Raw genomic sequence first — 26239 nt, forward strand, 5'->3', positions numbered from 1 at the left:
TTGTTTTTTTTCTTTGTACCTAGGTTCATCCGGAATTGTACGTTGACAAATCAAGAGGAGCTAAAGTGAAGGTCAGTCTAGATGTTAGTTTTCCACATATGCCTTGTGCTTGTGAGTCGGACTGCTGACTACGGAGGGATAACTTGTACTTGCGGAGGGCCCACGAGGCTCTGTGTGCCCGCTGCTTCTGAGTGCTGCGCTGCTGCTTGGGCAATAATTGGACTGTAATGCCAACGCCACATGTTAGCCTTTCTCCAGAAGTTACAAAAGCAGAATGAGTGTTAAGAATCTGATTACCTTTTAACTAAATTCAAAACAAAGTTGCGGGATGAAGTGACTGGAAGTCTTACAAGTCTGACTGGATATTGCTGCCGTGCATGTTATCTGCCTGTCTACCGATATCGTTCCTGCCTCTTGTTCTGTTGTGGTAATTCCTTTGGGTAATGCGTTGGGCTCTGAATGTAGTGCTTCTTGACTTCCTCCTGACCCCCCGAGATGTTAGCGGTCTTTGTCTTCCTCACGTTTCACAGGGCGTGGGAAGGCAGGAGAGACTGGAAGCCTTGGCTGTTGTGTGCGGAGAAGCTGTCAGCCTTTTGAGAGAGCATCTAGCCAGCAAGCGCCTTGTGGTGCTTTGGTACCAAGCTGATACCACAGGCCTCAATCTTTTTTTTGTGAAAAGGGATCACAAGGAAATGTGCTGATGTTGAAGGGGGAAAGGTAGGAGGCAGCTTTCAACCAATTTTAGGCTTAACTCTTGTGTTCCTGAGAATGGTTCTGGGCTTTGAAGGGTTTGCTTTTGGCTTTTTGCCTTAAGCACGCATCCTCCATCACCACTATCTGTGTGTGCTGAGCTGCTGCTCTAGGGAACTGTGGTGATACAGATTGTGTGCATGCCGACCATCTTGAAGGCCATAGCTGTACTTTACCCTAGAAAAGCTTTCCGTAATACTACGCTTCTGTTAGGATGCAATTTTCTCAAATTCCGCACCCCCCCCCCCCCAAGGTGATTTTCCCACACACCTGCAGGCAGCAGGACTAATGTCACCTCCTTTTGCCCACTTGGGCTTGGACTAAAATCCCTTCCCTGACTGTTCTTTAGCTTTTACAGCCTTTGAGCCTTCCCTTGGGCCTGGTTGATAGTCTTTTGCCATTTCACTCTGTTCACAGCCAGCGTGAGTCTAGGTACAGACTATCTCAAAGAATTTCAGTTACACGATAAACCTGCTTTTTTGTAAATTAATTTTAGCATTTTAATTGCTTTCAAAGGGTACTACGGGAAATTCTGTCCACATGGTGGCCTAGCATAAGCAATGATGGAAAGGTGCATCAGGTGTGACCTCTGTGTCAGCTCAGTGTGCCTCAGACTGCATTTGGCACTCTGTGGCATGCTGTGCAGCTCCAGAAATCGATGCTAGGGAAAAAAATGGGCAAAAATGATAGTCATGTAGAAACATGAGTTAGGAAGAAGTGCTATAAATCAGGTATTTCTGTTGATTGAGGCACTTGATCTTGCTTGTGGATCTTTGGGGTGCGAATTTCACCCAGTCAGTGCGCTGCCACATGTCCTGGCCCGCAAGTCTTCCAAGCTCCCGGCGAAGGCCCCAGACCGCCACAGCCGCTCCGGCGCGCCGCACGGGCCGGCAATGAACCCACCTTCCGGGGCCGTATGTGCAGCCCATACGCGTACATAGCCGGGAGCCCCGCCCCTAGGCGTCAAGCCGATTCTGCGCATGCGCTGCCCTTAGTTTGGATGGAGCTGTTGCCTTGCGAAAAAAATTGGCTACTGCAGCCAGTCTATCTAACATAGACTGCACAGTTTATTATAGGAATGGAATCAATAAGGGAATTCTTCCCACGGCCCATAAAGAAGTTGTCTGGCTTCATATCTCGGTGGATGAAGTTCTTAAGAGTGAATGTATTCAATTCAACTAGTCTAGATAAAGAGAAATAAAAAAAAAAAGAAAAAAAATCACTCAGGAGAGACTAGGCATACACTTTTTTCCTTATAAAAACACTAGCAACATTGTCTTAAGGGTAAAAGAGGTAATGAAACTTTTTATTGTAAAATGTAAGGGCATTGAAGAGAACATAATTCGATAGACAATACATAAACCTCTCCAGCTCTTTCCCCGTGTCTATTTTACATTTGTCTCCAAAAACTTTCTCAGGCGAGCTTCTTTTGTCTTTGAGCAGTGCAACAGATGGTTTGCAGACAGCGCAAGTCTGCTTTTTAAAAATCAGTTAAGACTTTGTGATCACTTTAGATGGGGCACTTTGTATTTAAGAGAAACAAAACCAGTTTTGAGTCTTTCCTTTAGTGATACAGGCCTATTCACCTCTAAATTACAGAAACAATGTATTTGGTTCTGATCTCTTGAGGAATCCTAATATTCTAACATACTGCACCATCAAGATCAACAAAGCAGTTTCCTACCATTTGGTCAGCGAGTAATAGGATTGTCTTGAGACTGAATTTCCTTGAACAAAAACTGAAGAGATCTTCAAGACTTGGTCCAAATGGCTCCATCACCATTACATCGTAGTTCCCTTCAGCTCCACACCACTTAATTGTGGGAACGCCCACTAGAAATGGTTTATTCAGTATAACAATTTGATTTATATACAAATCTTCAAGGCTCCCAAGGTGAATTCTAAGAGCGTTTGTACTCACAGTGAAGCTCATATATTTTATGCAACCTTCAGCCAAGGAAGAGGTGAAAAACTCATCATCACCGAACATTTCCTCATCTGTAATCTGCCCATCCTTAGCATAAAGGACTCCAAATTTAAAATTCACAGGTCCCTGAGAAATAAAAGCAAATATTATAGGATAAACAGACAAATACACAAAAGACCTAAAATAATGTTTCCTCTAAGGAGTTTTATATACATGTTTCGTATACATCCTACACACGGGAATATACACTTCATACCAGCTCCATTACATGCTCAAGTAGCAGATACCTAATAATTTACTTTTGATCATAGGTTATGAATTTTATGATATTACTAAGTTGGTCATCTATTAATATGATCATTCTGGGTCTTTATGATCCCTGAGCAGAGCGTTTCAGTCCCGTTCCTGTTGGTGGGCAATGCTAGCAACCCACTAGTGACTCTGGACAGATCCCACCTGAACTTCCAGTTGCTGTTAACTGGTGAGCACTGTGGTTGTACCTTGCACCCTCAGATGTGGACTGCTCCAGCGGTCCAGTGCTCCCATTGTTCCAGCAGGCTCCAACAAGGAGGCTGGAAATGGAAACAGGCACCTGTGAGTCACCCAGCTCCTGGCACCCAAGCATACGAGGGAGAGGAAGGGGAAGGGAGGAAGGCATGAGGGACACGGCATGTGGTTGAGGCTGCTTCCAGGAGGGGATCTGGGGGGGATGCAGGGGAGTGCAGGGGGTCAGGGGCATGTTTCTGTGTTGGCATTCTGAGCGTGCCATGCTGCAGGCAATGGGCCTTGCTGCAGGTTGCCTGCTGGGCTCAGCCAGCAGGCAGTGGTGGCCTGGTGGCCAGAGGAATAAAAGGTTTTCAGTGGCTGCTTTTTCCTCTCCCCCAGGGCATGAGGTATGTCAGACCATCTATATGATCAACAACAAGAAGGAAGCGTTCAGCTTTGCTTTCAGAGAAAGCTCTCTCTTTTCAGAGGGATGCAACACCTCTGTGAAAGTAGAGCCCCTGGCAGGCTCCATCGCTCCTCTGTCAAGGTAATGGGGCTCACAGGCCAGCTTCCCTCCTCTGCATGCCAGATATTGCACCGTCATTTTGCTGTTGAGGCTTTTGTCCCCTGGCAGTCACCAGGTGACTCTCGGCAGTAGTGTACCTTCACTTGTTCCTAGCCAAGGGGACACCACGAAACTGCAGGTTTCTCCATAAAGTGGCTGCGTCTGGGTTACCCTGGTCTTCTAGACCCTGTTTCTGGAGAAATTCAGGCTTTGGATCTTCTGTTTGTGACGACAAAAGCATGTTTGGGGGTTTTAACCCCATGATCCCCTGAGCCAACAGCCTTAAGTGTGCAAGGCTGTTCCCTGTGTTCTTTTAGTGACAGAGTCCACCGCGTGTGGTCTGTGCAAAGCCACCAAGAGCAGCAAAGCACGTGAGCAGCACTGCAGGCAGCACTTAAGCCCATCACGAAGGACAGCAACAGGCTTACACAGCTAGCTGTGTTTTGCAGGATCTCCTGTCAGAAAATGCATGCGCTTTTCTTGTAAAGTGCAGGACTTGGGATCAGACATGATCCTGAGTTGAGGTAGTACAGCAGCCCACTAGCTCATCTGCTGACCCACCACAACGTCCCTCTGCCCACTCAAAGCCTGCCTGGGTGTAAGGAGACCATGTTAGCTCCGGGCAGCTTTGCTGTGGCTTCAAAGATGCTGAATTTTGGCTTGCCACGGGGTGCAAGATAAGAGAGCATCCTGTATCAGTTACTGTGACTCGCCTGAGAAGTGGTAATTTCTTAAATCTCTGTAGTCTGGTTGTGTTTGATCATGTAGACAGAAATTATCCACAGAAATTACAAAGAGGCTGTTTTGGTGGCACCCACGTGGTCCTGCTGTCACGGGAGCTGGATGATTCCTCTTTGCAAAGAGGATGTTAACCCTTGTCATGTAGATTGGAGAGGCTGGGCATCTCTGTGAGTGCCCTACTCTGTGTTTGGGACAGAAGTGAGGTCTTGACCCAGTGCAGCCCTGTAGCATGTGGAGAGGACAGCAAGGCTAGCAATAGCTCAGGGATTGCTGCTTTATTGTTGTATCCGCTGCTGTTTCATTGCATGGGATCGTCATACCCTCAACAGTTCTCGCTAGGGCTTGCTCCATAATGGAAGGCCCTGAAGGGCAGAGGGCTCTCCCCGGTATCTCCCAGGCCTGAGGTCTCACCACAGCCATTGCACAGCTGCTCTCCCATAGAGCAGGCAACATGGGGCCAGGAAAGCTAAGAGACAGTGAACGGGATAAAAAGGGTCTTCTGTCCTCAGGTTTCCCATTAGAGTCACCTTCGTACCAACACTAGAAGGAGAGAAGGAGAGGTGGTCTTCGACCTCAAGTGCAATGTCGAGGGGAAGATCCAGCCCCTCTCCTTGAATATCAAAGCCACCAGCTATGGCCTGAACGTGTCTGTCGGGTGCAAGGACAGTGACGGCTGTGCCGCTGAGCTCTGTGCACAAGAGATCAACGTCATTGATTTCAAGGAGGTGAGCAGTGCTGGTGCCCTGAACCCTTTGCCCCACAAAGCCCTCCAAGACTGGCCCTTAACCAGGAGCCTGGCAGATAGATTTGAGCAAGAGGGAATGTTTTTCTTCATTTCTGGTTACAGTCGCGTCTTTAGAGGGAGGGAGATGGATCTTTCACGCAGGAAATCAGCTGAATGTGAAAGATGCAGGAGCACGTTAGGAAGGAACACTTGCTGGGCTGGCCAGCGCTTTGCGTGTGCTCTAGCCCCTAATCCGCACCACCTTCTCCCCACAGGTACAGCTGAACGAGAACATCAAGCACATCTTCAGCATCCACAATAATGGCAAGTTCAGCTTCACCTTCTCGTGGGAGCTGAGCGGCCCTGCAGCCAATAAGCAGGTCCTTACCATTGCCCCTCAGATGAGCACTGTGCAGGCGGAGGGGAAAGCAGAGACCCAGCTGGTTTTTCACCTGCGGAAGATGTGCTCTTTAAAGGACACAAAGCTGACACTGCAGGTGAGGCACCAGCGTCTAGCGCAGGACCTTTGCCTTCCCTGCACAGCGCCTGGGCGGCAGGAGCCCAGAGCCAGTGCTGAGCTCTGTCACTGAAGAGTCTAAATGAGGCAAAGAGGCTCCTGTTGCTGAAATAGAGCCTCACAGCTTCTGAATGGCATGTTTTAGTAAGAGCTTATCTAGGACCACTTTGGGAAGCTCTTTTGTGGCAGGACATAGCCCCCAGGCCCTCTCTGTCCCTAATTTGGGGCTAGGGAGGGCTTGATGTGCATGGGGTTGGAGCTGTTCCTCCTTGCCAGGCCCCTCCTGAGTCAGGTCCCACAGCTCGGAGTGGTCTTGACAGCATGTGGCAGAAACCTTTCCCTCTCAGACTGAGCCTTTCCACCTTCTGTTTTCATTCTAGCATCCTCTGGCACTTGCTTTTTCTTATTGTCAGTGCAGCCAGCTGTCCCCCATCCTCTTCCTCAGCCGTCTCTGGTGCTTGCGGTTGTAACTCCCATCTCTTCAGCTGGCTTATGCTGCCTTTTACCCCACCAGATCAGCAAGGGTCCCATGTTTACCTGTGTGTTCCTGGCCACCGTGGTAGTGCCCGCTGTCCACTTCACCACCAGACTCAACTTTGGAGCCTGCTTCATCTACCATGCTGGGGTGTCACCTGCCCAGCAGACCCTTGTCATCACAAACAAGGCAGACGAGGACATGAGATAGGCCACCTCCACATGCTCCTTTGACCCTTGCTTAGCACATGCCTGATCCACGTCCTCATGGCCACTGTGGATGAAATCCTGAAGGTGCAGGGAGAGGAGGCAGGAGAGCCCCAAGCAGCCCTGATGGTGGTGTCTCAGCACGCACAGCCTTGTGACACCTCTTTGCTCTGCTCTCTGCCAGTTTGAACTGTTTGTTCACCGGCACCACGCACCTGAAGGTGGACTTCCCAGGGTACATCCTATGTCCAGGAATGACAGTGGAGGTGCCCGTCGCTTTCTATTCCAGAGAGGCTGTGTCTTACTGTGAGCTCATCCCTTTTGAAATCAACGGTCTTTGCCAGCAGAGCGTTGAGGTCTGAGGAAGGGGCGTGGAAATGAAGGTGAGATAAAATCCAAATCCTAAAAGTCCAGCCAAATCTCTTCCCCAGCCTACTGTGTTTTGGTTTTCTGCCACTTTTGTGGCAGAAAACGCCTTCTCTCCTCTTTTCCTTTCTCTTCATATTAATTGCTGCTGCTTCAGGTTGATGTGGAACTGCAAGGAAGCTGGGAGCCCTCTCCATTGGACAGACAGTGAAGAAGATTGTCACCATAGCAAACAACAGTGCTGCCCCTCTCGCTTTTAAGCTCAGCATCATGTCCACCACACCAGAGCTGCAAGAAGTTGGGGTAAGGCCCCTTCCTTCATTGGAGAGCACTTTAGTGTGCCTGCAGGTAGCTGTGAGCTGTGCTGGGCAGGAGCTAGTAGCTAATTACAGTTGTCTGCTGTCCTGGCTGCCTGTACACTGTCCTGTCCTCCCTGCTGGGACTGCTCCACCAGCAGATGCAATGTGAACACCTCATCTGAGCGAGGTGTTGGGGCTCCCCTAGTAGCCAGAAGTGAGAAGGTACAATTCCTCTAACGTGTTTTAGACACAATGACATCAGGATGCAGCCATGTACTTTAGATCTGGAAAGGTAAGGGAGATAAATGAATCTTTGAAGACTTAAGAATTACAGCTTTCTTGTAGCTTACAAGAAATTACTTTAGAAGACATAGTTCAGCTCACCATGGCCAGGTGGACACACCACAGGAAAACCCCTTTGGTACCTGGGAATGCATACGAGAGAGTGAATGGGGTTGGGGCAGTGTTGGTGGGGACGGAACAGGAATCGGAAGATTATTCTCTGACTTTAGCAATGGAGGTTTCGCAGCTTGCTTGCCAGATGAAGTAGTCTCCCCTTGTTTCTTTGGGCAGGTTCTCTGCTTGAACCCCACCAGCAAACTCAGTCTGAAGCCCAATGGAGACACCTGTAAGGTGGAGAAACTGCTGCTCACTGGGAAGGAGGAATCCTGCTCTCCCAAGTGAATGCTCCTCCCCAGCTGCTTTTCATCTGACTTTGCCAGCAAGGCTAGAACAAGGGCTGCCCTTCTGTGCAGGGACTGTGAGTAGCATGGAGATGCAGCCCAGCAAGCTTGACAGTGTGGAGGTGCTGGTCTGACCTCCCAGGGTCCCCTCTCGAGTTCAGGGCAGGGAGGGACCAGTGCACCCACTGAGGCAGAAAAGCTTTCTGAGCTGTGGAGAGGAGCAAAGCTGAGCCCAGGGACCAAAGCTGCCGTTACAGACTCCAGTGTCCTGTCTGAAGGGAAGTTTGCTGTCTAAGCTGCTGCCTGTGCTTGGTCAGGGAGGGCTTGCGAAGCAGGGAGCTGTGTTCTGTCAGCAGCTGGAGCCTTTCAGAGTCAGCCTGCAAATCTGCCACTGCCTTTGCTGATGCAGAAGTGTTCCTCACAAGCTGGCTGCCTGACCAGTCTCATTGCTGGGCTAGTTACCCAGACCTGCTCCTTGTGGAGATGCATCAGTTCTCCTTGCCGCCCAGCTGTTCCTTGTGAAGGCTCGATGTAGCTAGCTTTGTTAATCCCAGATGTATCTTTCATGAGCTATCGTTTGTAAAAGGAGTTCTCAGTGCCAGGGAGAGCAGCCAGGAAAGAAAAAGTTTCCAAAGAGGGTTGGAAATTTCTGTCTTCTAATCCTAGGGAAATGAAACTGAAGCCATCTTCTGGTGTGCAGCCCAGCAAGTTCTTGTGAGCTTGTCTGGAAGAAATTAGCACCTAATTAAAAAGGTGGGAGTGACAGCCAGGGAGGAGGGTTACAGGAAGGCATCTGCCTTGAGGCTGTGCTAAAGGTAAGCTGTAGCTACTTGTTTCTCAACAATTCAGCTGATGGATGCCTTCTAGGAAGAAGGTCCTGGTGCCAGGGCATAATTTTCCTTGCCCTGTTCTTTTTTTCTTTGGTGACAGAGGGTGCCGAGGGCTGAAGGCACCAGCTGGATGCTCAGTGCCCTTCCATTTCCCTCTGCAAGGGTTTTGGGTGGGTGAGAGAGGCAGGCAGCTGTAACCCAGCTGCAGATGTGCTGGGCACGTAAGCCCACAGCAAATGTGGAGTTTGACACCTTGTGTCTCCTATGGGACAAGTAAGCAGTTGCTGGAGAAAAGCTGGTGCATGATCAACTTCTACCTTAATTGTCCTGTGCAATATCATCTGCATCTGGGTTCTATCCACAAAGCTGAGGTGCTGGTTTCCCTGCCCTTCAGGACTGCTACAGGTGCATGTTCTCAAGATTTGGTCTAGCCAGCGTGCTGTAAGGGTACAGGTAACAAGGTTTCTCAGTAATGCTTCTTGTTCCTATCTTTTACCAGACTAACTTGGTATCATTTTCTACTAAGAAAGCTTATTCTGTGTGCTGCTCAAAATACTGGGCTGCTTAGGCATTAGAGAGAGGAGAGAGAAGCCTCGCCATAGTATTCAGAGCACTGTTGAATGGGAGCTGTTTGCTGGCCCTTGTGACTTTGCCTTTTCCCAAGGAAGTATTGCTGGCGGGTAGAAAAGTTGAGTCCCTGTGAGATCAAACAGCTTGCTGCCTGGACCCTGGCAGAGCTGTAATTAGATGAGTGCAAATTTGTGACCTTCAGTGTCATCCTTGGTCTGTCTTATGTGCTGCTTCTGGCATGGGCGGGGGCAGGGGGGGAATTATTTTTTTCTGTCTATAGGACAGAGGAAAGGGTGGTGGCTTGGTTAAGGCAGTTGGGAAGGTTTCTTCTTTGTGGCCTGGTTGCCCTGGGAGTCCACGTGCTGCTTTGTAAGGGAAGGTTGTGAGGACGTCTTCCCCCTTGAAAGGCAGGATGGTGGATACACATACCTTCTCTTATGCTCACGGTTATAGAATGTCACCTGGGTGTGCTGAAGCTTCCTAGAACACTTGAATACCTGAACTACAGGCTGTGAGATTTCTGCAGGCTGCGCTGGGGCTCCCAGCTGGTGCGCTGGGGCTCCCAGCTGGTGCCTGGAGGCAGAGACGTGCTGGAAAGGCTTTGGGCATCACGGCTGTTTCAGCCAGCACCCTACTCCTCACTGCTTGCAGGAACTGGAGGGTTCCCAGGCATGGCACGGTCCTTGTGTGTTGTCTTTCCTGATTGCAGTTTAATTTCTTCCTGACCGAAGGGACCCTTATTTACCAAAATTTCATCTGCTCCTGCTGTTTGTTGCCCCCTGAAATCCTCCTCCTCTCCTACTGTCCTTGCTGTCCTTCCAAGAGCAGTCAGTTGTGTTCCTGCCGCAGTGGGGAGAGGGATGGAGTCAGGATGGGGTCAGTGGTTGGCAGCTGACAGTTTCTTTTTGCATTTCCATCTATTCTTTCTCTTCCCTTTTCATGAGATCAGATGCCAGAGTGCACTAGGAAGACTTTCCAGCTTGAGAGGAAGGCACACAGGGGGTACTGGGGTCTTTGCTTTTGTCCTTGGCAGAGAGGCTGCTCGCATCCAGCCTGCACCATCTTGAGCTGCTCCTATAACGCATGTGGTGACGGGGAACATGCTCTGCAGCGAGCCTTACAGCTCCGGCTTGAGGGGGTCTGTCCTGCAACTCTGAGCCTCAATTGAAACTTGGAGCTGCTTGTGCTGTTGGCTGCAGAGATGCAAACCTGCCTGTTCCTGGACCCACTGGGGCGCCTGTCTCTTGATTGTGATGTCCTTCTATTTTTTTGTGATGTGGCTACTGTCTTGTCTTCTAAAATGCCAGCTGTTTCAGATGATAGCAGTGGCTTGACAGGTGCATTTCTTCAGGCCTCTGGTGCTCCCTGCACAGACCTGTCAGCTTTTCTGATCGCCTGCTCTAATGAGTGGCTCCACTCCTTTGTGTTTTGGAGGGGTTTCCCCTCTGCTTTTGGGGCCATATGTTTATTACAGAGCTGGTCTCTGAGTAGGAAGGCTCTTCTCGAGGAGGATCTGCAGGGGCTGCTTGGGACTGCTTTTGCTGCTGGCTCTTTGATTCATGAGAGCTCTTGGGACGTGTGAAGGGTGGGAAGAGGTTCAAAGAAAGAACCTGGGGAGCTCATTTCAGCAGTTCAGCTTCTACAGTCTCTATGTGGAAAATGAAAACCTGCCCTTGTGCTGCCACTGCCAAAATGTGATGTGCTGGGAGTCAGCATGGAGACCTTGATCCCCTAAAAGCTGTAGAGTCTGACAGCACCTCCGTGGCAGAGACCAGAGGCCCTTTTAAGGGATGCACTAGGTGCCCTGTTTAAAAATCAGAAAGCCCTGGCCCGGGTTCCAGCACAGGGCATCCTCTGCGTGGCTGCTCTTTAACAAAACTTTGTGTCTTTTTGGCAAAAGACTTTCGGCTACAAATGCAGTCAAATATTTGTCTAAGCAAAAGGTAACCCAGCAGTCCCTTCCTGAGCAAACCGGCAATTGCTTTGGGATTTTGCTTGAGTTCAAAGTGTGCATTTGTGGTTGTGTTGGGCCTGTGAAGGCAACTGCCCAGAGCAGGTGAAGCCACATTGAGCTTTGCTTTTATTTCCTTGGTGCCTGCTTCAGGTTGGCTTCCTTGCACAGCAGCGGTGGCGCCTGCCGAGTGCCCCAGCACCTCTTAGTGTAGCCGTGTGTGCTGCAGGGAGCTGCACCAGCTGGCCCGGCAGCAGCCAGGAGATGAACTTGTCCCTTCAGCGCTTCACAAGTGATAAATAAAAGAAGCTACTCCTTTCACAGCACCACTTCTGAACACCCTATGGTGCTTTGTAGCTTCTGTGATGGTGCCAGGTGCTCCTGTGGGCTCAGGCTGAAACACGTGTCATGGGCTGGAATTGTCCCTTCCCTGTGTCCCACTGTGTTGTCTGATTTTCCTTCTCGCTTCCTTTAGATCACAGAAGCAGATGCTGGTGTTTGAAAGTGCCTTGCAGGAGAGGTTAGGATCTGCTGGGACTGTGGATGACCAGCTTGCTGTGAATCCAAGGAGAGCAGTCCTACTGCAAATGGAACTGCCAAGTGGTGCCAGAAGCTGCAAATGCCAACCAAGCTATTGTGGACTGGGTTAAGGCCGTGTGGGTTTTTTCTTGGCCTGGAGAAGTTGGAGGAAGGACCGTCTGTGGCGTTCAATGTGGTCTTTGGAGCCAACCATGGGAGGATCTTGCTGGGCTGTGGGTGCTTGGGTATTGCCATGGTTTTAAATGCACATGATGCCAAGCAGTAGAGAGCTGCCATGTGCTTAGGCTCTGAGGGAGGTCGGGTATGTCGGGTGGAGGAGAGGAGGGGCTGGTAGTCCCCAGCCTGTGGTGCCCCGCAGTATGGGGCGGGATGGGAGATGCCCTGGCAGGACCCTGCTAGCTGAGGAGAAGAGCTGGGTGTGAGGGAGGAGGGACTTGCCCCTGCTCTGCAACTGTGACAGACCACTAAGCCCTGCTCCTACAGCGTGGTGGTACTGCAGCATGGTTCTGTCCTTGGTATCGTGGGGGCTTAGATGGCTCTTAGCTGCCAGAGGAAACAGGAGGCCAAAAGAGCTGGGATTAAGGCAGCGTCAGCCCCAGGAACAACTACTTGAACGACCCTGTAACTGCATAGATATGGGTGTCCTTGACAGCTGTACCCTTTCTTGTCTAGGTTGAGATGTTGTACCAACACCTTGCAGAGTCAGGTCTGAACCTCTTATCCAGAATCTATCCATCTTTCTGTGGCACTGTCCCCTGGCAGTCACAGCCTTGGATACTGCCTTGTTGACTTCCATGTCAGAGATTCCCCTTGAATTGTGATTAGCTTCTTGAGGCTTGTAAATTTTCTTCTGCATGTACACAAAGACAGCTGTCTGAATTAAAGGGTATCATAGTATTAAGGAAAAAGAAAAGCTAGGAGGCATCACACTTGTTAGGGCCAAAGATTATGCTTTGTTTTAAAAAGCAATGGGGGGAGAAAAATTTACTCTTCAAATAACTGCACAGTTAATGTCAGGGTCTCCAAAACACAGGCATTTGAAATTCTGTCTTGATTTAGAAAAGAAGTAGAGAAGCAGTTCAGAGTTTGGAAGTGAGATGTGAACTAAACAAAGTGAGAAAACGAAATGGGTTCCCAGCATGGGTATAAAAAGGGAGACAGAAAACCCAGGGTTGTGTGTTGAGGTCTATGCTACCAAAACCAGAATGAAATCGTTGATCTCCCCTACAGCGTGGGACTGCATTGCTCAGAAGAAGGCAGGGGAAACACAGACAAAAGGAGCCACTTTGATTTTCCTTCTTTCTTATCAGGAGACAAATACAAAGCCTGTTCTGGCTCAAGAAGACTGAGCTGCCTATTTGGGACTTCATCAGGTGTCAGTGGGTAAGTGATCTGACTGCAGTTATTTGTTAGAGGATGTTTTGATAGCATCTAAAATGATTGAATGTTGCAGTCAGTCCTTTCTTGAACCGAGCGCTGGAGTTCTTCCTCCATGGGTTAAAATGGGGGTAGTGAAGGCTCCTTCTGCACCCCCTTGTATAAGCTGCCTGTGGCAGCACTTCCCCCCTCTCCCCGGATCCTCACTGCAGCTCTTTGCCTTTGCTGCAGCTCTGTGTCCTCTGCAAGACACCAGGCGTGTCCAGTTATTCTGTGGGTTTGATGGCGTGAGTGCAGCAATGATGACAGGAAAGATGCTTCTGATGTGCCTGTTTCAGACCATGCCCAGGGGTTTTGTTTTTGGTGTTCAGAAGCTGGAGAGTGCCTGTGCTGTCAAGGTTGACCTCAGAGCCCGCAGCAGAGCTTCTGGGGGGTGCTGGCTGACGGTGCTCTGTGTCCTTCTAAGGCTGCAGCAAAGAAGAGGTTAATAATGCAATGTGGCTTTAGGCTCCTTTGTTTCTGCAGGAGGAGAAGAACTATGTAAACAGTGTTTCCCCGGGGATGGGGGGAAGGATTTTCAGCCTGGGTAGAGCAGCTCCCTGCATGAACCAAGTTATCTGTGCCTCTAAAAGAGAGCAGGGCCACCAGCCTGGTTTGGTCAGACCCCGCTAGGATGGAGCAGGGTGGCTCGCTTGTGTGCTGCGCTGTGCGTGAGTGTGATCCCCTGTCTGCTTCCTTGGGACTAGCTGCAGCCTGTGCTGCTGGGCATGTGTCTGAGTCAGGAGCGCAGGCAGCCAGCTGGGAGCCAAGTGTGAATCGGGAATGATGGCTCCCAGCTGAGCTGGATGGTGGCAGCTGGATGCTGTGAAGGAGAGCAGAGGTGAGCTGCTGGGGCAGGGCGGGTGTTGGCAGGGGAGGAGGGGCTTGGTCCCTGCGGGAGCAGAGCTGGCTGTGTAGGACCCCAGGAACGGAGAGGGGGCAGTGATATAAACCCTGTACCCCCAAGTCCGTGGTCGTGAGCATGGATGGTGGTGTGATTTTCAGCCTCTGGGCTCTTTCTGAAAGTGTGCGTCTCCCCCAGGGGAGGTGGCTAAGCCCTGTCCTGGGGAAGAAGCCTGGAAGAGACTTGGTTGTCCTTCCCCTTCCCTGTCTCAGCTCCACCTCTGTGTCTGGGTGTCCAGCTCTGTGACAGGGGTGGTCTGCCTTACATTTCCATCTCCAAGCATGGCGAAGCCCAGAACTGAGTCAGAAAGCGGTGGCTGCAGTCTTCTACATCCTGCAGGGCATCCTGAACCATGTGTGTAGGCTTGCCAAGTATGTACAGCCATACCGACTGTAACTTCAGGACCGTGGCTGTTTGGAAATGGCAGCTTGGCAGGGCTGTCTGGTGTCTGTAGCCATCAGGAGCCATGGCTCTGGTGAAAAAGCTGCAAGACAAGCTGGCTGTGGCCTCCCTTTTGTCATCTGCCAGCAGGCTGGCTGACAGCACACACCAGCCGTGCCATCTTCCCAGCCTGTTCTCTGGGAATGCAGTGTATTCCTATTGCTCCAAGTCCCCGTGAGCTAAAAAAAAAGAATAGTCTGCACTGTTCACCTTCCCTGCCATCAGAAATGAAGCAGCTTTGGCAGAACGTGTGTGTTTTGCAAAATGCTGGAGCACCCCAAGGGCTTTGCGTGCAAAACGTGAGTTTGCTCCCATGGGGCTGGGGGCGTGTTGTGCAAGGGTGACCCACGCTCTCCCTCCAGTGATAGGCACTGCTGGGAGGCTGAAGAGCCTGTCTGAGCTGGGGCCCTCTGGGTGCTGTGCTTCTCTAGCCTGGGTGGCTGAAAGTAGCTCCTGCAGAACATCTTGGCATGCTCTTGCTGAGTGATGACCTCTTCAGTGCTGTAATTTGGAATTTCCACAGCGACAAGCTGTGCTGCTGTGTGTGCGCTGGTGTAGTTGCCCTCCAGTCAATGGGTGTGGGTATGTCCAGCCCAGGGTCTGGCAACAGCAGGTGGAGATTTGCCTCCATTACGTGTGAGAGTTGGGATGTGGGAAGAGGAGCAAAGGAGAAAAAGACTTTGAAGTCAAAGTATGTGCATTAAAAAAACCCCATAACACCTCCCCCCCCCAAAAAAAAAACCCACCCAAAAAAGCCCCCCAAAACTGAGCATGTTTCTCTCTGTCCAGCATGCTTGAACTCCCCTGTCCCAGGCTTCTCTTGTACTGTGAACTCTGCTTTACTTTAGGTTGAACCTGTCTAAGAAAAATAAACTGGCTAAACTTTGTGCAAAAATCTCTAAGGTCGTGATGGGTTTTTAACTATACGGGAAAACAGAGTGAACTAACCATATTGCAATGTCCATGTGGTAAAAAGGGGGTGAACAAGCTGCCCTGTGATCAGAGGCTGGCGAAGGAAAGCACTAGCCGGGAAGAATGGTGGGTCCTGCCTTCCCTGCTTCCCTGCCCTGCGTTTGCCTCTGCCAGGTAATGACTGGCTTGTCTCCGTGGCAGTGTAGGGAACACAGGCTAAAAGTGAAGTGGCCCACAGGTAGCATGTAACTCTAAGGTCAAAGTCCGGAGGAGGGAGGAGGACGAGCCCTGGCTGTGCTCGCGCTGAAGGCACTGGAGGGTGATGTGCTGCACACTGGGGTGCCTTTTGATTGCATGCCTTTGTGTTTTGTTGCTCAGTCCTTGGAAAAGACTGTGCTGAGGATCAGACGTGGCACTGTGTCCCTTTCTTGTGCCAGGCTGAGCCTTGCCTGAAGGGCTGCAGTTACCCAGGATTGCAATGCTCGTGTTCCCAGGTGCAGTGCGATAATGGCTGTGGGCCTTCTGAGGTCCAGTTATTTAGGCAGAAGCGTTTTTGAGAAGGAAGTATGGGGAAGATTAATATACAATACAAATTCTTTTTAGATGATTATTTCACACTCTGTGATCCCATGGCATTTGCCCAAGGCTCAGGCTTTGAGGTGTCCTGCTTGGCTTCTTAATGAAATACCAGCGATGCTTACTATGAAGTGGGAATAAGTCTCCAGCTGTCTGATTTGGAAGTGTTCTCGTTTGCCATCTTATGCGGCTTCATGTTTCCACTGTGGTCTCACCAGCCAAAGAAGCAGTTCTGTTCTCCTAGCTGGAGGAGCCTCTGTGTCCTTGAAAGGAACGAGAGGGATTCAACCAAAACTCAGCAAGCAGTGACCTCCCTCGAGCCCTGTGTCAGACCCTGCACAAGGGCAGGGCAGAGGCGCCCAGGTGAAGTGCATCTGTCTGAATGGACCACCGGTGTGCCTGGTGCCTGAGCTCCTCAGCGAGGGCGTACGGGCACCTGTGGGCTCTGTCAAGAGTTGAGAGCTGTGTATGATGCTGTGCTTAGCAGGGTTTGCTGGCTGCGGTGCTTCCCTGAGAAGGACAGGTCAGTTGTGCTGGTTTGTGCCCGGGTGTGAGCCTGCGCCGAGAGCCCTGCCGCAGGCAGGCTGCGAGGGGTGGCAGCGCAGCAGGTGAGCTGCTTGAGCTGGGGTCCAAGTTATCCCAAAGTGAGCAGGCCAGAAGAGCAGCTGGTGCCTTCTGAGGGCAGTGCTGGCACCTCTGTGGGTTGATTTTTAGGTTCTGTTGTCATAGTGGGTATTTCCAGATGTCGTGTGGCTCTTTGATGACAAGTCTGGAGTGCTGGCTTGCTTTCCTAGCCCTGGGGGAAACCCTGTGGGTCCTGTCATGAATTTCTCTAAGGGCTGCCGTGTTTTGGGCTGAGACGGGCAGGGCTGTGGCTGTGCTGAAGCTGGGAGGGTGTGTTGGAGGCAGTGTGGCTGCATGCTTGCTGTGGGTGTTGCATGCGTTCCCCGAGCTGCTGTCAGTGCTTGGAGAGCAGGCTGTGCTAGCCAGGCACCTGCAGTGCCTGTGCCCAGCAAGTGCAGGGAAGCGCGGCTGGTTCCAGTTGTCCTGGGGCAGGGGTAAGTGGGAGCTCCCTGCTGAAGCCGTGAGCTTGTGTGGTAGCTGGGCTCCTGTTTGTGGGTCCCCCTGGGCTGGCAGAGGCTGGGTGGGAGCCGGCTGGGTGCTGAGCATCCCTGCAGCCCTCTGCTGTGCCTCTCCGTGTCGGTGGCATTGGCCACTGTCCCCGTTGCTGTGGCAGCCAGGACAAGGGGCTGGCTGGCACCGCCAAGCGGAGTGCGCGTGTGTCCCTGCGCCCCGCGGTGAGGGGTGCTGGCTGTGGCCCCTGCCCAGCTGTAAGGTGGCGGGTGGCTTTCGCTGCTGGGGCCACCTGCGGGTGGGAGGGCTTGGGAGCGGGGCTGGGGGCAGCTCGGAGCGGGGGACGCAGAGGCAGGGCTGTGCCTGGGCCGGGTGACACCGCTCCTGCCAAACGCCTCCCGGCAGGAGGTTGTGCCCATCTTCCGGCGGGGTCTGTGTCCCTGCAAGGAAGCTGCTTGTTGGGGGGAGGGTTTTAGGGATGTGGCTGCCTGTGGAGGCAAGGCAGGGGCTCCTGAGGCACCTGGAGGCTGCAGACATCCCTTGTCAGGCACCGGCAGTTGGAGCCCCTTCTCCTCCCCTCCCGAGCCGGACAGGGAGCGAGCTTTGCTCCCCGAAAGAAAACTTGGTTCTTCCTTGCTTCCCATTCCCACGGGGTGTCGATGTGCCTGCATCCGGACTGGGTTAACCATGGAGGGGATGGAAGCTGCCTGCTTAGCTGCTGCTGCTCTCGCCCTCCTCATCTTGCTTTTTCCCTGTGTTGCCCTGTCTGTAAATGAGGGGTGAGATGAGTTATTCTTGCTCTGTCTGCAAAATGCTGTGAAGGCTCGCGATGAAAAATTGCACAGATGGCCCAGGTAGAAGTGACTGCAAAGCTAATTCCTTTCCTTGCATTTTAAATCCATAGGTGACTTTCTGAGAAAAAGCAATTTGCGTATACATCTACAGAAAATGCAGAGGCTAGAGTGCTCCAGGAGGGAGCAGATGATTCTTAACAGGCTGTCCAGTCTCACCCCTTCACTGAAGGATGAGCAATAACTTGGTGGTGAAGCCAAAGCTTGCTATGTAACACCTTGGGGTTGCAGCCAGTACTGTAGTATTACAGCAGCAATCCAGGAAATGCAGAATATTTACTCTTCTGGCAGCCAGTAATGTGTGTGTGTGTGCTGGAGAAGCAGGCAGAAGGCTGGAGCCGGCTCAGGCCAGCTTGGGGGGTTCTGTTTCTGCTTTTGGTTGTTTCCCTGCCTCCACTCTGGTGTCTTCAAACTAAGTTAATGTTTATGCTCTCCCAGAAGTAGAAACTCCCGTGCAATAAGTGGGCATGAATACACGTAACTTTTCAGTGAGAAAGTTTTGAAGACTGAGATTCTAATGCTTTGGGTTGGATTAAGGCTCGTAGGAGCATTTTGGACAACTCGGCTGATGCCCGACCTCTCAGGGCCCTGGCAGGTGAAGGCAGCTGGTGGGTATACGTGAACACCGTGCAGCCTGTGCTGTGCTGTGCGCTGCAAGTCGATGGTGCAGAAACAAGGGGAGTGACTGGTGTCTAGGGCTGCTGGCAGTCTCCTTTGTTCCATCTTGGTGTGCACTTAAAGGGTGGATTAACAAATTCTTGCAGATCATCAGAATGGAGATTACTGGTCTTATGCTTTTTCATGCTGCCCAGGGAAGCGGTTGAGTCACTGTTCCTGGAAGTACTGAAAAGGCATATAGACGTGGTGCTTAGGGACATGGTTTAGTGGTGGACTTGGCAATGTTAGGTTTATGGTTGGGCTCAATCCGAAGGGTCTCTTCCAACCTAAATGATTCTATGAAATGCGGTCCAGATGCCAGAAAAAGAGGAAATAAAGAGGGAGCTACAAATCTGCAAAGCTAGGGTAGCAGAGATCAAATGCTGGGTGAGGCAGCCTGGAAAGGTACAATAGTACTGTAAATACTTCAGGCAGGAACCAGAGTTACTGTAAATGATAGTATGTGAGGCTAGGGAATCTCCAGCGGACTCTTGGAAGTGAGCTTGGTTGCTCTTGCTGGCAGCTGAAGTTTATTGAAAGAAATAACAGGAAGGTATAACATGAGGCTCCTATTAATTATCTCGGCTATGGTAGAGCTTTTGTAATAAATTGCAGGATGGCATAATCAAAGTGATAAAATAGAGGGAGACTGGAATATAAAGGTGACAGGTGAGGCTTCCTGCATAGCAAGGCTTGATTTAGAAAGCACTCAACCACTTAGCAGTGGGCTGGAGGGGCAAAAGAGTGGTCTTGGAAAATCTGCTTCTCCTTTCCTGGCTTCCTTGAGATGCTGTTTATATGGTAATTATAGGTAAGCAGGTGATTTCTAAGCAAGAAATGTGATGGTGCTACTTAAGCCTCAACAGGGCAAGATGGTTTAACTGAACAAAATTGTTCAATAGCATCCTGATTCTCACTTTTAACGGATGTCCTTGTCTTGCTTTTCCAGCAAAGTGTAATAGAAAAGCAAATTAAGCAGTTAGCCCAGAGAGAGATGGTTTATCTTTGCGGAAAGAAGAAGAGGATTTATTGTGTATGCCAAAGCAAGATTGAGCCACCAGTCAGTGCTCCTACCAGAAAAGCTGGGTGTAGTGTGTTGTAGTGCAGAGTGTGCAGATCCATCCCCAGCCTCTGCCTGGAGAGCAATCGGTTGGTGTCAGACCGGCTCAGAGGCTGGTGCTGTTGCTGCAGCACGAGTGACGTGGGGTCCTTCGAAACAGGAGCACTGGCACATGGCATGGTGACAGCTGCAGGATCTGTATGGACAGAGCTGTGCCTTTCTGTCAAACTGCCCTTTTTTTCTTAATGGGCATTAAGGATTTTGCTGTTTGTTCTTAATTTCCTGTCTTGTTTGAGCACAGCGGTTCAGTTTCATTTATAGAGGGAAGCTGTTGGACTTGCACACAAAGGGATTTGGATGCTTTAGGGCCATATCTAAGTGCTGTCATCAAAGTGTTCCTCAGCACAGCTTTTGCCAAGCTCATGGGCGCTGAAGGGCCACTCTGTGCCTGCATTGGTTGAGCTTTCTGAATTTTCAAGGCATGAAGCCCTGCCTTGTGCCTGCAGATACTTCGACTGCATGGCCCTAGCCCATATCGTGAGCCAGGCAGTGTTCAGAGGTTAATACTGCTGCCCTAAGGAGAAGAGGTGCTTTTATTTATCCCTAATGTAGCTCATGGCCAAAACACTTGCCTGGGAGCAGGATGATCCTGTGCAGACCCTTCTTTTCTGCCTAACCTGAAGCAAGGAATCTCTGTAGTAGCTGTGAGCCCACATCATGAAACAGATCCTTATCTGTCACCTTGAAGATTATCCTGATCTTTTTAATTTTTTCTCCAGAGGCTCCATATGTGCTGCACATGAGTCATTAGCTAAAAGACTATGTAATCCAGGGAGCAGAGCCCCACCAGCCAAGGGTTTTCCTTAGCTCTCAAGCATCCTAGCTGCTAGCCTGCAGATCAAGCTTTTTCTCACTTGCTTTCTGCACACAGCATTGCTAGGAGATGTGGAAGTGACCTTGTCTGGGCTGACGAGCAGGGCTGAAGAATGGGTTTGGCCCCCTCCATCTCCCTGGGAGGGCAGAAAGGTTTGGGCTGGAAAAATGGAGGAGTTCAACAGCAGGGACGCAGCTGAGTCTGGGAGCAGGGTGGTTGGGTTTGAGAGCAGGCTGAGATGCCAGCATTGGATGCTGAGGTGCTTGCAGACTTTGCAGAGGTTCCATGTGGCTTCTGCCATGCAGCTCCATGAAGGCACTTTGCAGCTAGTGGTTTCCCTTGCTAAGCACCTGCGGCTGCTTTGTCAAGTCCTCTGAGTGTGAAACCTGGCTCCAGCTGTGCTACTTGCCTGCAGCAGGCAGGAGTCACTTCTGTGCTGAGCAGGGGAGGCTCTGGCATTGCTTCTGAGGTGCAGGAGTGGTGGGCAGGAGCACGTGGTGGCAGCCCTGTGAGTGCATCTGAGGCCAAGCATGAGAGTCCTGATGGGTCTCACCTTGATGTCTGTCTTGAAGTTCTGCCTTCTGAGGCAGGAAGCATCACCCAGCGTCCGGTTCCCTTTCTTTAGAGTGCTTCTGTCTTGGAGCCTGGAGTGCACTGGGGTGTCGTAGCTGAGGCTGCTTTGCCTGAGCTCTGCAGTTCCTGCTCAGATTTGTGGCTGGACACCATGTGGGAGACGTGTTGGAGTGAGTTGCCACAAGCTACCTGGCTGGAGAGCCAGTTTTTATCTTCCCTGACCGGACTGTAAAGCCCCAGGTAATACATGTTGGTTTTCCAATGGAGGGTTCCTGGTTCCCTGCCAAGCAGATGTGCTGATTTGGTTTGCTTGTGGCTGTGAGTCTTATGGGAAGCGTTTATGCCGTATGCTGCGCTGAAAATGCATGAAGCTCCCTGGCAGCCGAGATGGCCTTGTAAGTTGAATGTCCTTGGCTGGCGTGTGTGTAGATGTGTGCATGGTTAATTGGAACAAGCTCATTAGGTGGCTACTCACCAGGTGCAACAACAGAGGACACCCCAAAGGCATTGTTGGAGCTGTGGCAACACGGTGATTTGCCTGTTCTCTTTTGCGTTGAAGTGCTGGGGTCCTCCCTGGGCAAGCAAAATAGGAATTAAGTTCTTGCTTTGTAAGTCAGTGTGGAGGTTTTTCTGTACTCCTTAAAGAAATGAGTAGCTTGTCTGCAGTGTCTGGATGAATTTACCTGAAGCTCGTAGAACATTAACAAATGCTGCTCTAAGGGGTACTTTGTAATATGGCCGCACTCCTTCCCTGCGGGGCGAGATGTTTAAGGAATAGATGGGCTGCAGTGATTTGCAAGGCTGTAACTTTATCAAGGCATTTGGGCAGAGCAGCGAGCAAGCTGACCAGTTCCGATACTGTGGAAGTTGAAGGCAGAACGCAGAGTCTCCACTTGAGAGCTGTAAAACCCCCAAAGCCACAAACGCTTGAGCATGCGTCAGCTCCCTTGGTGCGGAGGTGGTTAAAGGGGTAACACCCCACACCCCACACACCCCCCCCCCCCTTACGGGGTCAGCGGACCTTTCCCGACATGCTGCTTGCAGGGTGCGATGCTGCTGTTCTCAGGCGCTTCTGGGCACAGCACCCAGAGCCTGTGCAGTGCGCTCTGCCCCTGCACTGGAGCGGGAGGAACTCGGCAGCAGAGAAACGAGCAGACTGTAGCTAATGTCAAGCTCTGAGGTCTGTCTTTCCTGGAGATGCTGGTAAAATCTTCCTGCTCTGCCTGGCAAGGCTGTGACAGTTGAGGAGGAAGCAGGAGGGAGTGGGATCTGTGAGTTTTTGCTTAATTTCAGGATGTCAAAAAATTTTAGGGTAGAGCTGGGTCTTTCAAGTCCCAGAAAATAAGAAGCGGGCAAATCCATCTGTCCCTTGGTCCAGTTAGCCAGAAAGGGAGGGGAAATGATTTCTAGTCCAAAGCAGTGCTTAGTAAGTGCTGTACATACGTCTCTTTGATTTTTGTCAGTGCTTGAGATCCGCTTTCTGGGGGTGTTTTCTCCTCTTTCCCTTTCTTGCACCCGCACTTTTTGAGACGCAGATGGACAGGTTGTCAGCAGGCTGGTGGTAGAAGAAGAATGGCCTGTGGACCCATTGACCCATGCGGCCTGCAGGATGAGGATGCTGGAGCAGAGCTGCCGTGAGGATAGCCTTAAGTGGCCCTGCTTTCACATACGTTGCGTTTATATTTGAGCTAATTGCTCATGCAGCTTGAATGGTTTCACGCTTTTCTTTGTACAGCTTCAAACGCCTCTAGGGAGCCTTGAGTTTGGGTGTTAATAAGTGAAAAATAGGGCCCTCGTTCTCCATGGAGAAAGGCTCTTGGTCACTGTGGCAATTTCATGCCTTGAAGGAGTCCTATTTGCTGGATCATTTTTGTAACTTAACCAAATTAGCTTTGAGAAATCATAGTTGATAATCCGAGTATTGAGCTCTGTGCTCCATTAGTTAAAACCATCACCAACCTCCTTGCACAAAGGGTGGGCATTCGGTTTGCAAAGTAGGAGAGCAGTCTGATTTTGATGCTCAGGGCAGCAGCGATCCCCGGCTTTAAGGTTGTTCCTAATACTCTGAGCACTTAGTAGGGTCAGGCGCAGAGTCACATCAGGTCAGCTGCTTTTGCAAAATGAAGCAGTGAAGTGACATTTCCCTTTTGTTCCCACCAAAAAACTTTTGAAGAGCAATAAAGGACAGTTTGGGTATTATTCGAGATTTGGATAATAATTCCAGTAAGTAGTTCCAAAATAGATGGAAGTTGGGGGGAGAAGGTGAGAAATGCCAGCAGGCTGTGATGTGTGTGTGTGTGACTTGTGGGACTGCGCCCACAGCAAAAGGCTGTTTTGGCTCAGGGAATGTTTGTTGTGGGGTTTTACTTCTATCAATCTTAACTCTTCTGCTTAAACATGGTCTAATTATGAGACAGGGTGGGGAGGCCACCTGCTGTCCAGTTATGAAGGATGCCACAGCCTGGAGACACAGCTGTCTCCTTTGGGTCTGCCATGAAGGGCATTCTGGATTTTCCAAGTCCCGTTGCTGTTCCTTCCAGGTCAACTGAGGCATGGCCACTGGAAAGCCCCGCTGGTTCACGGGGTCCTCCAGGGTGGCTGGTGGATTCCCGAGCCAAGTGGTAGTGCCTCGTAATCCGAAGCTAGTCAGAGAGACGGAGAAGCCTGCAACTGTAAGTACCTGCTGCGGCCAGGTAGGAGCTGTGTAAGGCTGGAAACTGCCCCCGTGTTCTTCTTCTACCTGCCCCTCCTGTTGTCTGGCTGCACTGTGAAGCTGGACACCACCTCCCCGTCTCTCTGCTGCCGTGCTTCTGTCGGAGGTGGCGATCATGGTGCAGTAGGGGATGAACTGGGTGCTGCTTCAGGGCAAGCCCACAGTCTGTCTGGATGTGCCACCGGAGCCAATTTAAATGGATGTACCGGGCATTGCACCGGAATAGCTGCAGCATGAGCGTGTGCTTCGTTCTGTCCCCTTTGTGTGGGCAGTAACGTTTTGTCACGTTGGGATGCTTGCCAGCGCTGCTCTGACCATACCTGCCCTCCAGGCAGCTGGGCATGTGGTGGGCTGCTCAAACTCTGCCCAAAGGCTTTGAGAGGTATGGCTGGTCCCAGGTGGAACAGGTTCCAAAACAGTTGTTCTGTCCCGTATCCCGTGTGGAGCACAGACCCAGCGCTGCAGACAGCAGCGGAGTCAGGGCAATTCCTCCTTCCCATCCTCAGACATCCTTTGCTGACCAGAGCTCACCTGACTGAAGGCGACCTGGTGCTGAGGCTCTGTCGAGGAGATCTCTCTGCATACTTCTGTGGAGGGGTCTTGGAGGCCAGAACAGAGAAAACAAGTGCTAATTCGAAAGAGATAACTAAAACTTGGAGCCATTCATCTCCACCTCGGTCTTGGCACAACGCTGCTTTTCTGCTTTCCTCTGAGTCACCCAGCAGTGACATCTCCACACATGTGGTGGTTGTGAGCATTGTGCAAGGATGGAGTTAGGGGGTTGCTGGTAACTCCTCCCGACCTTCTTCAAAGGTCACTGGCTCAATCCAGCAAAACTAAAGAGGAAATAAATGCCCGAAGAGCAAAATCCCCCAACATGTCACATCAAATCACGAAGGAGAAGCTAATGGGACAGAGCCACTTGGTTTGAGCATGTGTATTCCACTCTCTATCATTAATTTACTGACGTTAAATATTTCAGCGGGTAATTATGGGACTTCCAGGACTATCCTAGTGGCTGTGATCACAAATTATTCATCAGTGGCTCTTTCCACAAGAAAAGCCTTTCTGAATGAAGGTGTTTCTGTAGCTCTTGCTGGTGTTTTGCATTTCAGCTGACTCCATCTGCCTTCCTGAAGGAGATGTCTCTTAGCACCAAGCAGAGGCTGTCCAGCACTCGGGAGATGCGGCGGCCCCAGATTACCCAGCTTCTCGACGTGAGCGAAGCCTCCTGTCATAAGGTAGCCTTTTCTTGCCCTTTTCCTTGCTGTTTGACGTGACATTTGAAGAGGGCCTGTGCTTGTGACAGGCTTGCCTCCAGCTTATCTAAATACCTTTGTGGCTAAGTCCTGTTGTTGTTTTAAACTGCTGCGGCTGGTGGTGGTGGAGTCCCTTCTGCTAGGGGAAAGGTGAAACATTTTTCCCCTAGTGAGCTGTTGAAGTCCTGGCCTGCGCTAAGCCCGTATAAATCACCTCTGCTGAAGTTGGTGGCTTTTGCTGGAGACAAGCTACCATGGCTAAAGTGTGATACTGGAGGAAGGCTAGGGCAGGGCAGAAGGACACAAGCTTGCAATTTTCCACCCTCCCGCTGAAATAGGCAGCCCTTGGTTTGGTGTAGTCTCTGTCAAATGCTTGGGGTCATCGGATGCCCTCAATGGTGGCAGCGTTTGCCTTTGAGGGCTGAGGGCCTATGGTAACTGCTCAAGATGTAGCTCAAGCAATTGCATGAATGCTTTGGGTTGGAACAACGAGTGGGACCCTTGCAGGGTGTTAGATTTTGCAGGCTGCCAGGTACACAGGGGAATGGCGCTGGGCAGAGGGGAGCGGGTGTGCTTTATCTGGATCAGTGTTTGCTTACATGTATGTTGAAAGCTGCTCTTCTTACACATCTGCTTAGTATAACAGACGTTCCAAATGGGTAGATGACTGAGGTAGGCTGTTGAGCGGAAAACTGCCAGCAAGAGACCTGTAACATATTGGTTGGGGATTGCCCTAGACAGCACGTGAAGTTGGGAACGCCTCAAACGAGCGCACACAGAACTGGCTGTGTGCTGTGGCTGCTGGCTTCAGTAGGACCTTGACTCCTGTGGAGAAGCAGGAGACATGCCTGTGTCTTGTGAGTGCGAAGAGTTCAGCTGGAAGGGGGGAGACAAAGCAGGGAGGGATTTTCTCCAAGTAATGCCTCTGCGCTGTAAGCGTTTGCTGTTTCTGTGTGTCGTCAGACACGCTTCTGTAGTGATATTAAATAACACGGCAATAATGGACTATAATGAAGCATCTGTTGAAAAGTTCATGGGAAAAGGAGATACCAAGTCCAGCCTTACTCAAGTTGCCCAGTAGTGCTGGGGAAGGAGCTGAACCTTACCACCTCATCTGTCGCTTTCTTAACGACGGTGTTCCTTTTTGGCCTGTCTTCTCTTCCTCATGGTTTCTAGGCTGTGTATCAAAAAAGAGATTTGAGGATGTGTTGGACTTGGTCTCTCTGTCTCAGAGTAAAGATGATCCCCAAACTGTTTCCCATGGAGTTTCCTCTAAATTCTTGGCTTTCACTTGCTGCA

At 50.8% G+C, this 26239-nt stretch overlaps 1 long non-coding RNA gene and 1 pseudogene across 1 annotated transcript; both read left to right on the forward strand.

Annotated features, from left to right (window-relative positions):
- The first annotated feature begins 3566 nt into the window (after positions 1-3566).
- LOC130158380 (uncharacterized) lies at positions 3567-6469 on the forward strand. The gene is made up of 4 exons (XR_008825267.1): positions 3567-3710; positions 4979-5194; positions 5469-5690; positions 6225-6469. It is a non-coding gene; the product is annotated as an uncharacterized LOC130158380 (long non-coding RNA).
- Positions 6470-10916: 4447 nt separating this feature from the next.
- The window catches only part of LOC130158280 (hydrocephalus-inducing protein homolog), a 52467-nt pseudogene continuing 37144 nt past the window's right edge, over positions 10917-26239 (forward strand).

This window comes from Falco biarmicus, chromosome 13 (assembly GCF_023638135.1).
Source record: "Falco biarmicus isolate bFalBia1 chromosome 13, bFalBia1.pri, whole genome shotgun sequence".
Taxonomy (NCBI): Eukaryota; Metazoa; Chordata; class Aves; order Falconiformes; family Falconidae; genus Falco; species Falco biarmicus.